Raw genomic sequence first — 19,061 nt, 5'->3', positions numbered from 1 at the left:
GTCTCATAATGGTAACAGGTGAATGTGATTCCTGGTCCATTTGGGCTTCCGATAGAGTGCTTAATCTGGGTAGATCAATGCAATCCCAGGGAGTAACAACACAGATCCTATTCCCCAAACTTTCTGAGGAGGTGGGACAAGAGGTTTAATCCAGGGGTAACATTTTCCCTCCCTCCCTCCCTCCCTCCCTCCCTCCCTCCCTCCCTCCCTCCCTCCCTCCCTCCCTCCCTCCCTCCCTCTCTCCCTCCCTTCACTTCCCTTCCCCTTCCTTTCTTCTCCCTTTTTCCTCTCTCTCTGTCAGTACTGTGTTTTGAACTAACTCAGGGTTTCATGTTTGCTAGGCAGGCACTCTACCTCTTGAGCCACACCTCCATTCCTAGAGGGTCTTTCTTTACACTTTACCCCAAAGAAGAGATAAAACACATTGTGCAATTCCCCAAACAGGAAACAGAAGGAGCATTATTTGAACTGGGCCCAGCACATTTCCTGTGTGGAAGGAAGAAGCCTGCCTGGGTCCTTCTGGTCTGCACACATACTTTCCCACTTCTACCAGGAGATAGAAAATGAAGATATCGAGTGAAACACTTTGCAGCAGCCTGACATCAGAAAGACCAGCTGCTGGAAAAACATGCTCACATGCTCTGGCACCACTGGCATCTGTCTGTCCTGCGTGCCTTCCCTCCTGTAGAACAGCTGCTCTTTAATGGCCTCAAGCTTAGGAAAGGAGGCCGGGGTTTTTTGAGCCATTGGATGAGCTCTGCCTTGATGCTCAGAAAAATGACTCATGAGGTCTGCTACACAGTGGCCATCAACACTGCAGTCAGGGCGGCTATATTGGCAGGGAGAGGAAAGATAGTACTGAAGTTTGAACTCCGTGCCTTGCACTCATTGGCTTAGTTCACTTGGTTGGCTGGTGCTCTACCACTTGAACCACACAACTCCAGCCCTGCTTTTTGATGTGTTTATTTATTTATTTATATTTATTTTTTGCCAGTCCTGGGTCTTGGGACTCAGGGCCTGAGCACTGCCCCTGGCTTCTTTTTGCTCAAGGCTAGCACTCTGCCTCTTGATCCACTGTGCCACTTCTGTTTTTTTCTGTTTATATTGTTCTGAGGAATCGAACCCAGGGCTTCATGCATGCTAGGCAAGCATTCCTAGCCCTGCTGTTTTTTTGAAGGTAGTCTTTCAGATTTTCCTGCCTGAGCTAACCCTAAAATTCAGTCCTCTGACAAGGATTCAGTGCAGTTCAAAGAAAGTCTGGAGGCTGGGGATATGGCCTAGTGGTGAGAGAGCTTGCCTCGTATACATGAGGCCCTGGGTTCGATTCCCCAGCACCACATATACAGAAAACGGCCAGAAGTGGCACTGTGGCTCAAGTGGCAGAGTGCTGGCCTTGAGCCAGGGACAGTGCTCAGGCCCTGAGTCCAAGGCCCAGGACTGCCTCCCCCCCCCAAAAAAAAAAGAAAGTCTGGAAACTCTTATCTCTAATAAACTTGCAAAATAGCTGGAAATTGAGCTGTGGCCCAAATGGTAATATGCTAGTCTTTAGCACAAAAGCTCAGGAAAAATGCCCAGGCCCTGAGTTCAAACCCCAGGACCCCTCCCCCCCCACCGCCCCACAAAAATTAATCCTCTGGGTCTCAGCCTTCTAAGTAGCTAGGATTACCAGTGTGCACCACCAGCACTGTACTGACGGGGTCCAGTCTTTAGTAAGGGGGACTTTTGCACAACTTCAGCTATCCTGAGCCAACCGTTAGGAACACCTGGGTCACACTGGTGATGGCAGCACATTATACGCCATAGTGATACGGTGTTCCCGGTGTGTTCCAGTGCAGGGTGAGTTGGAGCACTTTCGTGAGGATTCTAAACTAGTGAGAAAGCTCAGCAAAGGATAAAGAGGCAACAGAGAAAGAATAAAAGACAATGTGGTGAGTGGAAGCTAACACCATCCTTGGAGGCTCCTGAGGAAGAGCAGGGTCCCTGTAATGTGTCCAGTCCTGTTGGGGAGAAAGCATTCTTTGTTTCTCTCCCTGCCTTCAGAAGCGGGGCTGAATCCTTGTAGGTATAAATGGATCACAATGGACCTAGCCCATGGGCAACTTAAATTATGGATTTCAAACATGTGAAGTATTCTGCCTTTTTCAAATGATAATAAAAATGGAAACTCATCTGTAATCCAGGTTTCTTTGAGCATCAGCGTGTCCAGCCCTCTAGTAGCCTTGGAGGGAGGTACTGATATTTTAGACATGAGGAAATCAAGACTCAGAGAACTGAAGTGACTTACCAAAAATGACACAATAATCATAAGGAAGTCAAGATTTGAACCCAGGTCTCTAAGATTCTATAAGCAATGTACTTCTACTATAGTGGAGGGCCCAGTACTTTGGACCAATGTTTGCAGAACAATCATTGCAACACATGCAGTTCAATCCACTCAAAAAGCATCTCCTTCTGTCTGAATGAATAATATAAAGTAAAGCTATAGATACCACTACCTTTTGTATTTGTAGGTGCTGCTGCAATTTCTAAGACACAAATTAATGTGAGTTAACTAAATTTAGAGTGCTATTTCTTTTCTTTTTTTGTTTGTTTTTTGGCCAGTCCTGGGCCTTGGACTCAGGGCCTGAGCACTGTCCCTGGCTTCTTCCCGCTCAAGGCTAGCACTCTGCCACCTGAGCCACAGCGCCCCTTCTGGCGCTGTGGTGGCATATATGTGGTGCTGGGGAATTGAACCAAGAGCTTCATGTGTAGGAGGCAAGCACTCTTGCCACTAGGCCATATTCCCAGCCCCCAGAGTGCTATTTCTTTATGTATTGTTGTTTGTTCATTTTGTACCTTTCTTTTGGGCTTGGACTCAGGGCTTCATGATTACTGAGCAGGTACTCTACCACTTAAGCCTTATTGTCGGTTGTAGGGCTTTAACTCTGGGCCAGGGTGCTGTCCCAGAGCTCTTCAGCTTTAAGGCTAGCACTCTACTACTTGAGCCTCAGCACCACTTCCAGTTTTTTGGTGGTTAATTGGAGATAAGTGTCTCAAGGACTTTCCTGCCCTGGCTGGCTTTGAACCGGGATCCTCAGATCTCAGCATCCTGAGTAGCTAGGATTACAGGCATGAGCCACCATTGCCCTGGGGGTCTTGAGCTTTTTGAGTTCAGTTCCTGGCCTTGGTGGTATGAAGTCTAGTCATACCAATATCTAAAAATCTGTTGGAGCTGGCTAAACATAGGAGGCTGAACAGAAAAGTTTCAATACAGACTATATGTTATAATTTTGTCATTTTTTTTCATGGAAACTTGCACTACATTGTAATACTCACCAAAATTGTAAATGCCACACAGTCATTGTGTGTTTTAGTGTGGTTCTTGCATCTGGACCACAGTCCTTCTTTTTATAATTTCTGCTGTGGTTAGGATGACAAGCCCATACCACCACAGCCTACTTTCATTGATAAGGACTTTCATGAACTTATTTGCACAGGCTGGCCCGGAACCATCATTTACTGATCTTAGTTTCCATAATAGCTAGAATGACAGGAGCAGCACTGCACACCGTTATTGATTAAGAAGAGGTCTTGTGAACTTTTGCTTAGGCTGTTCACAAACCATGAACTTTATAATCTCAGCCTCCCAAGTAGCTAGGATTACAGGCACGAGCCACCACATCCGGCTCTCTTAACCTTTTTAGAGGGTATGAAATTTGATGTCACTGTGGTTTACATTCTCCTGAAATCTAATGGTGCTTAGCATTTTCTATGTGCTTTATTGGCCACTTGTATATCTTCTTTTGAAAATGATGATACGGTATTTCACATTGGAAGGCTAGCAATATAAATATAAGTGACATCTTCTTCAGGGTAAGGTTATTTTAGCTTTCAAATAAAAGTAAAGCCAAGCCAAGAAAATCACTCAGTAATATAAGCATGGTGTTGAAAATTTCTGGGATTAGAAGGAATTTTCTAAGGAAATTTGCAGAGTGGTGTCCACTCTTCCTTTCCTCCAACCATTGGTACTGAAGAGTCTTTGCTGTATACTTTGGGCAACTCTTTAGTCCATTATTTTAAATATTATCCTTAAGTAGGTATATAAAGAAGTTCCAGCTCAACCTGTCAGTTTCGGAGTATGATGTATTTTGATCAATGTTAGCCCCATCAACATTCTCCCTCATCTCTCCCAATCTCACTCATCCCCCCCTCAACTTACTTGGTTTCATTTTCGTATAGCCACATTGAATATTATGACTGCATTTGCCCACCCTTCCTCTCTCTATTTTCTACCTTACTTCTAAGCTGTGGGACAGATGTTTGGGCCACAGAAACTTATATGCCAGTTTCTACTATTGCCTTCCTTCTGTCCCACCAGGAAGGCTGCAGAGTCCCAACAGTGACCTTCATTTGTCATTATTCCTCCCAAGACAAGTGAAGCTTCCCCCTCCTACTCCCTGTCCTATAAATCAACTCCTAATTCCTTTTCCCGAGCTCAAGGATAAATAAACAAATAAATGAATAAATCAACAAGAAGCTAAACTATCAAGATATGAATACAACCCACCATGATAATAACTGGTATGTGTAGGAAGCACTGTAGTTTATAACATGTTTTTACACATGTAATTTCTTTTTATCTTCAAAACAAAGTCATGGGGCATTATTATCATCTCCATTTTATAGATGAGGAAAATGACGGCCCAGGGAGGTTAAATGAGTTGTCCATAGTCATTGTTTTTACCTGTTCTTCCCTTCCTGGGATTCACAAAAAACAATATGCTGGAAACAAGTTAATCTTCATCACCACAGTCTTAGGTAGGGATGCACCCTGCCTCAGTTTCCCTCCTCACTCACCTTCTAGGACAGTGTTTCTTCTTTAGCCTTTTCATTTCAGTTCTTCAATGACAGAGATATATAAGGGCCACTCTGGGGGTTGAGAAAAGAGCCTCAAGGAAAAGCTGGAAAAGAGGTCTTTCTGAATCTGATGTTCTGCCTTTAACATGAACGTTTTACATTCTAAAGGTGTGAATTTTGAAAATGCCTGTATAAAACTATGGATCTTCTTCCATTTAATCAGAAGAAAAGGGAAGTTTGGTGCTAGGTGCTCACACTTATAATCCTAACTACTCTGAAGGCTGAGATCTGAGGATCCCAGTGTGATGACAGCCTGGATGGGAAAATCCATGAGATTCCTATTTCCAATTAACCACCACAAAACTTCAGATGGAGGGTCACAAAAATCAACTCCAAGTGGATCAGAGATCTTTATGTAAGACCTGTAATCTCAAGAGTACTGTAGAAAAACATGGGGGAAATTCTGGAAGACATTGATATGATTAATTTTTTCTAAGTAGAATAATAGCAACAATAAGCATGGAGCTATATGAAATTAAAAAGTTTCTACACTCTTAAAGAAGCAGTTACTAGAAGCAAGAGACAAATCCCCCCCACCAAAGGAGATAACTCAAAGAATGGTAGAAAATCTTCTCCAAATATTTAACAGATTATAGATTAACATATAGAATATGTAAAGAGGTCAAAATTAAAGAGTACAAGAACATATAATTAATACATGGGCAAATGAACAAACAGTTCTTAGAAATACAAATGGCCCATAAATTAAAAAATATTCAGGGTTGGAGGCATGAATCAGATAAGTGAAAGGGTCAGGCACCATGTTTGAGTTCGGGTCTCAGACAATAAGAAAAATGTTCAACTTCTTTAGTCATAAAGGAAATGTAAATAAAAACTACACTAAGATTCATCTCACTCTAGTCAGAATGAATGTCATAAAAACAAATACCAGTGAGAACGCAGGGAAAAAGGAACACTCACATTCTATCAGTGGGAATTTAAACAAGTGAACCACTATGGAAAGTAGTATGGAGATTCCTTAAAAAAAAGTAAAAAAAAAAAAAAGACCTATCTATGAGTCCATCATACCATTAGTGGAAATATTTTAGAAGCATAGATCACTGTACAATGAAGGTATCATGAAACTATATCATTTTCTAGAAAATTCATGGATCTAAAGATCGTCATGTTGAATGAGTTCAGCTAAACTCAATATTCTAAATGTCACATGCTCTCACTTGTGAAGTATCCATTTTCTGTTGCTGCTTCTAGAAGGCCATGGCAGCTCTCCATCTGTGGTCTTCCTTGTCTTTGGCACCTGTAAACGTCTGTACCCAGGTACAGATTACTGAGCTAGGGCTGGGGAGCAGAGAGGGACTTGAAGGGACTCCAGTTCCTGGACTGAGACCAGGCTGACTTCTTGTGGGGGATATGGAGTGTTGTGAGTATTGGTGACACTTCAGCAGTGGATTTGGACATGAAAAGAGCTTCCTAGAGAAGAGCAGGCTGCTGCTGTCAGAGTGAGTCCCAGCATGTTGCCTGAATCCTTACCTGCACCCTGTCATCTGCTTCAGGTCTGGGCAGGGGCCGATAGAGCCTCTCTACAGCATGCCAGGAACACCAGGCTAGGAACCTGGGAGGCCATCACACTGCTTACCTATAGCCAGTGCACCCATGGCAGTCCTCGGGCCTGGATGAAGAGGAAGGCACTGAGCCTGCCCACCCAGGGGTTCCTGAGCTCCGAGGATGATGTGTTGGCAGTGGAGGGCAGGTATGGGGGGGGAGTGGGAAGCTCTCTGTCTGCCTGCCCCAGGAGGACTGGATCCTTTCTCCCACCAGGCTGGCTCCTCCAGAGTCAGGGGGAGGCAGCAGTGACTACTGCATTTTAGGCTGCTGTGGTGCGTTCCATCTGTCTGTGTTCCTCAGAAACATGGAGAACCTCAGGCCCATTCCAGGCCTGTGGCCTTTCCTATATCCAGCAGAGCCCAGATACCCAGAAAAGGACTACTTGTGAGGAAGCTGGCCACAGTCAGAGGTGTAGACTGCTTGAGGACTCAAAGCCCATTTGCTCTCTCCCATTCTGGGCAGGCAGCAGGCTCTCCTGAAAGTTCCAGAACTCTGATCTGGCCAGCTTCTTCATGTCCACATTGAGGTAATTGGGTTAATGTCTCTGTTGCTGAGTGTTGGTGGGCCTGGGCCTCCTGAGAAGGTCACTTGCACACTGTACAGAAGCCCTTACATTGATGGAGTAGGAGCCCCTTCCTCAATCTTCAGTTCTGTGGGGAAGGGTCCCTATCCTTAACATCCTGACACCCAGCCTCTTTCCTCCATTTATCCCTTCTGGTTTTGCCCCAGGCCTCTCTGAGAAGGGTATGGATACACAACCTTTTCTATGCTCCACCCTTTAAAGGCCCATCCTGGGCTCTGTGGACACAGGTGAGATGCCATGACCAGGTGGAACAGCCTCTTCATGCATCTTCCTGAGTCACATTCCCAACTGAGTTTACAAGGGATGTCTTGGCTCTTCCAAACCATAGATGACCAAGCCCTGGGTCCTACTGTCGCAGCATCATCAGGATAGAGGCTCACCAGATTCAGAAAGTTATACCTCTTACTTGTCTTAATTTTCCCACTGGCCCCTGAGATTGAGAGCTGAGACCAGTGGTGGCAGACAGACTGAAATGACCCTCTGGCAGGAGCCATGGCCTGTGATGGGCCCTGCTTCCCACAAAATCATGGGAAGAAATTGAGTGACCTTGAGGGAGGCACCAATGGTCTGGAGAGAGTGTAGAAATAACAGGACATTTATGTGTTATTTCCCTAGAGTTGCTATGACAAGGTACTGCACACTGGGCTATGGAGATCTTCTTTCACAGCTCTGAAGTCCAGCAGTGTGGAAGCAAGGTGTATTATAGGCCAAATTCCCTTGGGAGTTGCAAGGCCATGGTGTGTTCCAGGTCTTGTCCTGGTTTTAAAATCTGTGAGGGACTAGTGTAGTTTCTAGAGTAACTCCCCTCTGTGCATTTCTGTGACTGAGCTTCCACTTTTTTTTTCTTTTCCCAGTCTGGTGCCTTGAACTCAGGGCAGGAGCACTGTCCCTGGCTTCTTTTTGCTCAAGGCTAGCACTCTGCCACTTGAGCCACAGCACCACTTCTGGCCATTTTCTATATATGTGGTGCTGGGGAATTGAACCTATGGCTTCATGTATATGAGGTAAGCACTCTTGCCACTAGGCCATATTCCCAGCCCCAGTTTCCACCTTTTAAGGGGCACAATAATAGTGGTTTAGTGAGTGGGAGTGAGGGAACAGAAGACACTGTACACAAGAAAGCACAAAAAAAGTGGCTTAGCGATGACCCTAAGAACATCTGCCAAGAGCCAATTTCTGTATATGGTCACATTCATAGGTACTCAGTGGTGAGAACTTCCACATATGAATTTAGGGGACACACACACTACAATGCCACTGCTGGTAGTCCCTACCTCTCATTATGGGCACTGTTTCCCTGTGACCTGGGCAGAAAGTAGTTGCAGCTACAGGCTCCCCAAAGCCAAAGCCTTTCCTAGCTGAGGAAGGAATTGCTCTTGGGGTCTGCAGAGACGACAGAGTTTCCTGGTGAACCTCAGGGGCCAGATCCTGGTCAGTGGGAGCAAGGCATGCCCAGAATAGGTCTTTAGCATCTGGAGTGGGAGAGGTATGGGCAGAAGAGAGGAGCAGGCATCCTCATGTGTAACCAAGTGTAAAACACTAGTGTGGATCCACTTCCAGGGCCCAGCCTCTGGGAGCCTCTGGCTGGTGAGGCTTGTGATGCCTCACATAGAATCAGTGCCACTTCAGTGCCAGACACATGTGTCCCACCAAAGCTGGAGTGACCCACCCACATGTGGCCTGGGCTTATGTTCACTGGACTGTTAGATGCCCTGAGTAGTTCTTGGGGTTCTGACCCTGGGTGGGAATCTTAGTGTGAAGCACTAAGATGCTATGCAATTAAAGGATCAGGGGTCAGTTCACCTGTACTTCATCTTCCCTTCTACATGTGGGATTAAACACACATAGCAGGTTGTTGTGAGGTTTTTATTTTTTTGAGCAGGACACTTGCCCATGGTTGGTGCTGAGAGAACAGTGATTTCCATTTATCAAGAGATGATGACCATCAGAAACCATTCTGAAGTTGGCATCATTGTAGGTCAGGGACACTGAGCACAAATCACAGTCATCTGAGGAGGCATCAGGGAGAAGGTGACAAGGACCTGGTATGAAAATATGGTCACTGGGTTTAGGTTAGGAGCTGAGTTAACAAGGTGTCTGGGACACAAAAATGCAGACTCTGGCTGGCCGTGCTCCAGGTAGCACTGGGTTGTGGCGGGTCTTGTAAGCTATGCTAAGGTGGCACCATGGTGTCACCAGGAAAATGACTTCTTAACCTCCAGGAGTTATCCTGTGTTAGCCAGTGCTCTGTTTCAGACAAGATCCCCACTTAGGCAGCCACACAGACACCTGTGGCCTGCTTTGCTCCCATGAGGCAGGATGCAAAAGGAGATGTGGCAACACACATTTTAGCTATAAACGATGCCATGTGGACTGGCTGTTTACTCATTTGCTGAAAAAAGGTTATGAATGATCCTATTCAGTTAAAATGTCTCTTTTGACCTTAGTCTTAAAAGGACCCCATCTCTTAGATGAGAAACAGGGCTCTGTTTCTCCCACAGATTTTCCTTATTTTTGGGCTGAAGTATAAACTTTACATCACTGCATAACCAGCTCTTGGTTTTGTTATTGGCTCCATAATTTGTCGAGGGAGAAAGAATCCCATTTGTGTCTGATATGAGTAACAATGGGAAGTGAATTCATCCTAAGAGTAGTCTGGGAACGCAATCTTTTTTTTTTTTTTGGCGGGGGGGGGGGCAGTCCTGGGCCTTGGACTCAGGGCCTGAGCACTGTCCCTGGCTTCTTCCCGCTCAAGGCTAGCACTCTGCCACTTGAGCCACAGCGCCGCTTCTGGCCGTTTTCTGTATATGTGGTGCTGGGGAATCGAACCTAGGGCCTCGTGTATCCGAGGCAGGCACTCTTGCCACTAGGCTATATCCCCAGCCCCGGAACGCAATCTTTTTAAAGATTGAAGTAAAGTTCACATGATACAGAAGGACTTGAACACTTTAGTGATGCACACTGCCCATCTTGTGTGTCTATTTGTCTTAGATACTTGGCTTGTTTCCATCGAATTGCTGTTGTGCATAATGCTGTTAAACATGTATCTAGTCACACATTTCTGTGTGAATGTTTTCACTTGTGTCAATATATGTAGGAATAGAATTGTTGGATCCTATGGAAATTCAAGTGTTAGCTTTTGTTTCACATGTGCCAAACTGTTTTCCGCAGCTGATGCACAATTTTGCACTTCTATGAACAATGTCCACTTCTTTATTTTTTTATCACCAATACTTGATCATTTTTACATGTTTTTTCTGTTTCTGAAGATATCTCTCGTGGTTTTGATTCTCATTTCCCTCATGGGTAATGATGTTGAACAAGTTTTTTCTTTTGTTTTTTGGGGGGTAGGTTTTCACTGTGTGGCCTTGAACTCATGATCTTCAAGGCACACCAGATGGCTGCAACCAACCAACAGAGCATGAGGCAACTTGGTTGTGTGGTCCTGCTCACCTTTGGGGTTGCTACGGTATATGAAGGCATGTGTGAAGCCACTGGTGTTGGAGGGCGACTGACTGTGCAGATAGGCACGCCATGTCCATCCCAGGAGACATGGAGGTGCAGGCTCACAGTATCTGGCTCTAAGGAGATGCTGTCCATCTGGAGCACACCTGCACAAGGGCGTCCATAAGTGTGTAGCCTCTACCGGTACCCACTGAGCACTGAAGCTTCAGAGGCTAAACAGAAGAGGTCAGGAAAGGCCACTGTCATGTTTGGGCTGGACAAACCTGAAGCCTGGAGATTAGTAGGTCCTATGGTAGGAGACAGAAGATCCACTAGCCATTAAAGAAAAGTCTGATAAGTTGAACTGCTTCAAAGGAAATCAGTACAAACCTGTTATGATTTCCAAGACAAGCTGCCAAATTCTCCAAAGCACCCAAGATAGGCTGCCAAACACTCCAGAGACAAAGCACCTGTTAATTCCTAAGTACGAAGATTCAATAAGTTTATAATAAACCACTGAATGCCCTAAAAGACACACAGTCTAAAGATGTGAACAAGGAAAGAAATGTAACTAATTGTTGAAGCTCCATAGTTTATTCTAGGTGTTAGTAAGGAAACTGCACAGTACTTCTGAGTTCATCTACCATTTCTACATTCTAAACCACATTTTAGGGTTTGCTATTGAATCCTGGCCACTCATGTGCTAGCCAAGTCTTCTTGAATGACTTTTATATTTTGTTAATTTCCACATTCTCAGTCTAAAATTTGGGAAGCCATTGTAGAATTAAAACAGATGTCTTATGCTGTGGCCCATTCGTTCTACCTTTAGGTATTTCCCCAGTAGTTAGACTCTGCCCTGTGCTCAGTGACTCCCTCAGTGCTTCAATGAGAAGGCACCCAAGAGAATATCAGTAGGCTCCTGTGCAAATTGTCCATATGGAGTCAGAGTTGGGCTCTATGGCGCTGTCCCAAGTGCTAGGGCGCCCTCTGCTGTTTTCTTGGGAAATGACAGATGTGACATGTGAACCTGTGAAACAGTGTTTTTTTTTTTTTTTTTTCTTAATTCTGTGTATAGGACTTGGGTGCTGTTCTTTAGCTTTTCTACTTAAGATTGTGCTGCACTGATTGAGCCACAGCCAGTCTTCTGGCTTCATTTTGTCTAAGTGTGTGTGTGTGTGTGTGTGTGTGTGTGTGTGTGTGTGTGTGTGTGTGTTTATGTTATTTTGTCTCTGTGTTTTCCAGCATGAATTTCATCTTTAAAGATCTCCTTACTCTGTTTCTAGAGTATTATTTGGGCAAGCAGGGATGTGGTCAGAGTGAGGGAAAGAAGGCAGGGAGGGAGAGGGAGAGTACAGGTTTATCATTCATTTTTGCAGTTTATGAGGAAGCAAGAAGCTCCAAAGAAACTAATCTTGGATGGAAGCTTTTTATGAAGATAGCTCTTGTTATCTATGAATTCCTGGCTGTTGTTTTCCATGGCTGTTTGCCTGCTTTCCTGTTTTAAATTTTTGAAAGTAATATTGGTTGATTAAGCCAGGAGAAGATTGAATGTTTTAATTTAAATTCATCTTTCACCAACTAAATTGCTGTAAACGCCTAACAGAGACCCATGTTATAACAAAGGTTTTTCCTCCTTCTACCTGGAAAATGGAATACTCAATAATCATCAATAAAAACCCAGTCTGTTTATTCTTGTTTTGTTTTGCTCTCTGGTCTGGTCTGTCTTCCTCCCTGTTCTCCCTCCCCTCGCCCTCTCATCTGCCAAGCCTGACTGTGACAGTAATCCGTGATGCATGGACGTGGCCATGTGATGTCCCTAGTCGTCCCTAGCAAGTGTCTGCTGAAGCTGCAGGCCTGCTTGTGCCAGCGGGTTCGACAGTTCTAGGGCCAGTGTAATGCCCAGATTTCAAGGCCCCCAAAGACAACCATAAGAGTCCAGAGTCAAAGCCAAACCGCAAGGGTCGTTTATTACGAGTTTGAACCCGGTCCCCCTACCCCCACCCCCCAGCGCACTCGTTGTCAGTGACGCTGAGAGGCCCCGAGCACAATTCCAGCACAGCTTTTATAGACAAGTACAGGGAAGTTGTGGAAGACCCCTGGTTACAAGTACATGATTGGTTGACATTTTCCCTAGTTTACTGGTCACCTCAGGATTGGCCTGGGTTTTCCAGCCAAACATATGGGCCAGACGGCCTTAACCTTGGGGTGCAGATTCGGGTGGGCCTCCAGGAGTGGTCATGTAGCCACATTCCTGGAGCCAGATGGTTCTTGTCTCTTGTGCCCAGATCCGGGCCGGGGTCTGAGACTGGGTACTTAGTCATGTTCAACCTTGAGTGGGCTCCGGGTGTGGACAATCAATCACGTCCTGGCGCCAGATAGTTGTTATCTCCAGTGCTCAGATTCGGTATGTACAGAGTTCACAAAAGGGGGGGGGTGTGGTTACAGAGTAGCTATAGGAAGACTGCTGGTATATTTCCACTTCCCCATGGGTTAGCAAGCAAAAGTACAGAAGCAAAATAGCTGTTAGGGGCATAATGGTCATAATTTTATTCTCTACACTCTTCACCAGCAGAGACCCTTAGAGCCTTTATAAAATACTCCATTTCTTAACTGGTAATTACAATAAGACTTAAAATGTTTAGACTGGGATATAGTCTTATTTTATATTTTTCACTACACAAATGAGCCACCATCTTCTGAAGTCCATATGTTTCACTTAGCTCAAAAGAGACATAAGGTCCTCATTTCCATAGATTATAATTTCAGGGAAACAATAGAATTAGGACATAAAATATACCAGAGATAAAACATAAATATTAACCATCTGTAGCAGATTCAAGAGCTCTTTAGCCACAGAAGCCCGGGATGAGCAATAAACTGTGCCACAGGAGGTTGCATTCATTTAAAGCTTTAACCCACATGGCAAAAACTTCATAAAATACACTTTAATTAGACTCTCATTAATAGTGCTTTAACTATAAACACAGAACTAGTACCTTATGAACTATGTAGTATGACAACTACAATTTTTTAAAATTGTGAATAAATGACTTTGTAAAATAGCAAAATATCATTCTAAAACTACAAATTTTAAGCCAGTTGCCAGTGCCTCATGCCTGTGATCCTAGCTTCCTAGGAAGCTGAGATCTGAGTATCCTGGTTCAAAGTCAGCCAGAACAGGAAAGTCTGTGAGACTTTTATCTCTAATAAACTACCAAAAAGCTGGATGTAGAGCTATGATTCAGGTGATAGAGTGCTAGCCTTGAGCACAAAAGGTCAAGGATAGTTGATCAGGGCTTGGAATCAAGTCCCAGAACTGGTAACACACACAGACACACACACACACACACACACACACACACACACACACACACAAACCTGCAACTTTATATTTATTTATTGCCATTCCTGGGCCTTCGACTCTTGGCCTGAGCACTGTCCCCGGCTTCTTTTTGCTCAGGGCTAGCTCTCTGCCTCTTGATCCACAGCACCACTTCTGGCCATTTTCTATATATGTGGTGCTGAGGAATGGAGCACAGGGCTTTATGTATACAAGGCAAGCACTCTTGCCACTAGGCCATATTCCCAGCCCAAAACCTACAACTTTATAATGTAGATTTTTTTCTAATTTAAGATAGTCATAAATTTATATATCTAAATTGTTCCCTAAAATTCTAATTTTTGTGTACAAATATTGAATCACTTGTTAAAATGTAGGGCTATTATAACACCATGAAATCTACATTTGAATAGTAGTGGACTACAGATGAAGATCCAGAAATGGGCACACATGTAAGTAAAGTAGATTGCCCAAACTTTTCATTGTAGTTCTTCATTTTCATATTATAACTAATTCAGTGACTCGTTCTACTGACATTAGTTGTTGGTAGGAAAGATATTCCCTTAAAGCAAGAGATAACTGTTGTAGGGAGCAGATGACTCCATCTTGACTAGGGAAACTCTTGGGAAGACTGGAATCTCCTCCTTCCAACCCCGTAACAATAACAACCTCAGACTGTGGTTGATGGCACATACACTGCTGAGAAAGAGGAAATAGAAGGTGGGGGGCTGGTGACTCATCTATTATCATATAAGCCAGCCAGGGCAGGAAAGCACATGAGACTCTTCTCCAATAAACTACTCACAAAAAGCCAGCTGTGGAGCTGTGGGTCAAGAGGTCAGTAGCCTTGAGCAAAAGAAGCTCAGTGACAGAACCCAAGTCTTGAGTTCAAGCCAAAGGACAGGCTTGGAGGCAGAGGAGGAGGAGGAAGAGTGGAGAACAAACTGCAAACAAAAGAAAAACTGGAGCTGTGGCTGGTGTGTGCCGCCTGTAATCCTACCTACTCAGGAAGTTGAGATCTGAGGACCACAGTTCAAAGCCAGCTCTGGCAGGAAAGTCCTGGAGACTGTTATCTCCAGTTAACCACTAGAAAGCTGGAAGTGTCACTGTGGCTTAAGTGGTAGAGCACTAGCCTTGAGCTGAAGAGTTTAGGGACAGCACCCAAGGCCAGAGTTCAAGTGCAATGACAAAAAAAAAAAAAAAGAAAAAAAAAGAAAAAGAAAAAGAAAAATTGGAGTCACTGTCAAATCAAACAGTAATTTGACAATAATAGTCACAGTGCTTGATAATCCATAAGAGCAATGAATTCCCCAGAAAGAGGATCAGAGTGACTCATGTCTAATTAAACAGTGAGCTAGTTTCCTTAGCTGTAAACAGAAATAATCTCTCTGCTCACTGTACAGGGTTGCTAGAATTCAAATGCAATTACTCTTGTATTTAGTGCTTTACACTGCACTTACAGTGTAAGTCTAGTGCTGGTGGCTCACGCCTGTAATCTTGGTTACTCAATAGGCTGAGCTCTGAGGATCCTGGTTAGAAGCCAGCTTGGTGAAGAATAGCCCCTGATATTCTTGAGCAGAAAGAGGCTCAGGGAGTGTAACCAGGCCCTGAGTTTGAGCCCCACAGCCAACAGAAACCAAAGCCCAAGGACGGGGGTGGGGGGGGTAGAGGGGGGTGGCGGGCGCGGACCAGTATATACTTCATGCTATATTATCAAAATGTTTTTGTTTTGTTGTTATTTATTTTTACTTTTAGAGTTTAAAGAGCTATTTTATAATCCCATTAATCATGTTGTTACTTAATCAGTTATACTTTTGCTATTGAAAGTTCTAGATAATATTTGAAGTATTGGGATATGTTAAATTTTATTGTGGGGAAGAGTATGAAATTTATATCCTCAAACATTTTCAGGGAATTACTTCTAGCAAACTGGAATTAAATGTAGGTGTCCAAAATAATTAGCACTTTGTCCCAGACCAGGGCTTTTTATTAGCCAGGAAGCCCTCAACAAAGTCACTCAACTGAGTCTTCTCAGCATCTCTTAGGCTCACTATCATAGTGTATGTAGTTTTAGTACAGGATAGTTAACATAATCACTTATAGTTAGCAAAACTGTAGTCTTATAAAAACACGTCTATGTCATCAAACACTGGAACTCCTACTATGCGAGATATGTATTATCATATAAAAAAAGAACAGGAAAATGTACAGAAGTTAAAAATGTTTCTGAGTCATAAGAGTCATGTACTACATAAACAAGATTCAGAGGGAAGGGTGACATTGCATTAACTTCAAGCATCAGGTTTTAAGATATTTTTGCTTATAATGATTATTTTTTATAATTAAAATGACACAGAAGTGTTAATTTATTTAAGAAAAAGTAACTTAGAAATGCAATATGGAAATTTTGGCCTGAAACAGACCTCAGGAAATACTTGCCAATTTTTTTGCTTTTGCTGATAAAGTGTCATTTTAGTATTAACATTTTAAAGTTAAAATGTATATACAGAATGTACATCAACTTCATTTTGACTGAAAGTACATAAATTTAATGCTTTAAAAGTTAAAAACATATTTTCATCAAAGAATATATTTAAGTAATTAAGAATGGATATCCAGAAAAGTTACCCTTTAAAAATGTAAAAATAAAATGGAATTCTCATTTTCTCTATTAATTTTCTATAATCCAAGGCCATTGGTCTCTTTAATGCAATTTCCAAAAATTTGTGGATAACTTACAAGGCATGTTTTACAAGGAAAGCATGAAAGTTTTGGAAAAATAATTTTAAAAGTAAGCCATGACAGAGCTGGTGCCCTGAGGAGGGGCCTTTAATCCTAGCTACTCAGGTGACTGGTATCTGAGGATTGTGGTTCAAAGCCAGCCCCAGCAGGAAAACCATGAGAATCTTAGCTCCAATTAATCACCTAAAAGGTGCGGAGGGAGCTGCCGCTCAAGTGGTAGAGTGCCAGCGTTGAGCAGAGAAGCTCAGAGACAGTGCCTAGGACCTGAGTATAAGCCTCAGGAGTGGCACACAACACACTCATTCACACACACACACACACACACACACACGAAAGGAACTTTCTGGGCAGAGTTTTGGGGATCAACAAATTGGTAATGAAACATGAAAATGAGATTGCATCAAACTAAAAAGTTTCTGTGCAGCAAAAGACATAGTTACTAAGCTAAAAAGGCAGCCTACAGCATGGGAGATCTTTACTTTTTTTTTTTTTTTTTTTTGCCAGTCCTGGGCCTTGGACTCAGGGCCTGAGCACTGTCCCTGGCCTTATTTTGCTCAAGGCTAGCACTCTGCCAGTTGAGCCACAGCGCCACTTCTGGCCATTTTCCATATATGTGGTACTGGGGAAGTGAACTCAGGGCTTATGTATACAAGGCAAGCTCTCTTACCACTAGGCCATATTACCAGCCCGGATCTTTACCTTTTGATAAGAGCCTAATATCCAGAATATACAAAGAGCTAGCCCCTCCATTAATTACCCAAGAATAATGGGAAAAAGGACTAAATACTTATCAGAAGAAAAAGTAAGAATGGCCTCTTAACATATGAGAAAGTATTCAACATCCCTATCCATAAAAAAAAAAAGCAAATCAAATCTGTATTTAGTGGGAAGAAATGAAGAGGGAGTAACACTGTTCGACAAGAAATGTAATCATTACCTTATGTAACTGTAACCCCTCTGTACATCACCTTTACAATAAAATTTAATTAAATAAAAAACTATATTGAGATTGCGTCTCACCCCACTTAGATTGGACAGCATAGAGAAAACGAGCACTAAAAAATCTTGGTGAGGATTCTGGGGGGAAAAGGAACACTGGTGCACTGTTGGAGGGGATATAAACTAGTGCAACCCCACTGGAAGGCACTTTGAAGATTCCTCAAAACACTAAATATAGAACTTCCCTATGACCTAATGATAGCACTTTGGGGCATCTATCTAGACATTGCAGGTCAGGATATGGTAAAGACACTTGAACATGCATACTCTTTATGGCATTATTCATGACAGCCAAGGCATGAAATTAGACCAGATGCCCTACAATGGATCAATGAGGCAAGAAAATAAGATATTTGGATACAGATAGATAGATACAAATTTTACTTACCTACTAGAAAGAAAAATGTTATATCATTTGCAGGGAAACAGACCTAGAAAAATTATGGTAAGTGAAGTAAGTCAGGTTCAGAGAGACAAACATCACTTTTTACTGTTGTTGGTTGTCATGGGTCTTGAACTCAGGGCCTGGGCACTGTCCCTGAGCTTTTTCACTCAAGGGTAGTGTTCTACCACATGAGCCACATCACTACTTCCGGTTTTCTAATAGTTACTTGGAGATGAGTCTCATAAAAGCCGAGTCAAGTTTTAAAGAAGTGTTTGTGAAAATATTAAATAAAGTCAGTAATGCAAAACAATGCAATGCCCAAACAAAAATATTTGTGTGTACTGTTAAAAAGAAATCAGTTAATGTACTCTTTACCTGACTTATGCAAATGTAACCCCTGTACACATCACTTTTATAATAACAATAAAAATACAGTTTCCATTGTTACATACTGGAGCAGTTATTTGTAGCTTTTCATTGTAATACTAAGTATCCTCTCAGTGTAAGCATTCTGTTGCTCTGGTTTATTCAGATAGGTTTGTGTTTTGGTTCTGAAACCTTGTACTGCTAATCAAGTTGGAATATTTTTGACATTAGACATTTAAAACCTGAAAAATATGAATAAATTGTTGCAGCAGGGTCTTGATAATTTAAAGGAAAGATCCTTTCCAGCTTTACCACAGTTGTTCTGTGAATGAATTTCTAGTACTGCTTCTTGGAATTTTTCTGAAACAGAATCTCTCAGTGCAGGGTATTGTCCTTGGGAACGTAGTTGTGTGCCTTATTTTCTGTGGTAGCGGCTGTCTTGAAGGGTCTGGAGTTGGGTAAACAACTGTAAAACAAAACAGAAGAAAAACAACTGTAGAAAACTGCAAGGTTCAGCTGACAACTCTTAAATAGAAGTGACCTAATTGTCTTTCCTTTTTATACACATTACCAATGAAAAAGGATTTCTACAGCTCAGATGAAAGACTCGAAAAGATCATTTGAAACCATTAACAGATTCGTCAACTAACACACTTCCCCCTAAGATTTCCCACCACAAATGTATTGAACAGTATGGAGAGGTGCTGTGGATATGTTTGTGAACTAGAAATGTCTTCTGA

Source organism: Perognathus longimembris, chromosome 8, assembly GCF_023159225.1.
Source record: "Perognathus longimembris pacificus isolate PPM17 chromosome 8, ASM2315922v1, whole genome shotgun sequence".
Classification (NCBI taxonomy): Eukaryota; Metazoa; Chordata; class Mammalia; order Rodentia; family Heteromyidae; genus Perognathus; species Perognathus longimembris.
Note: the sequence above shows the minus strand (reverse complement) of the source record.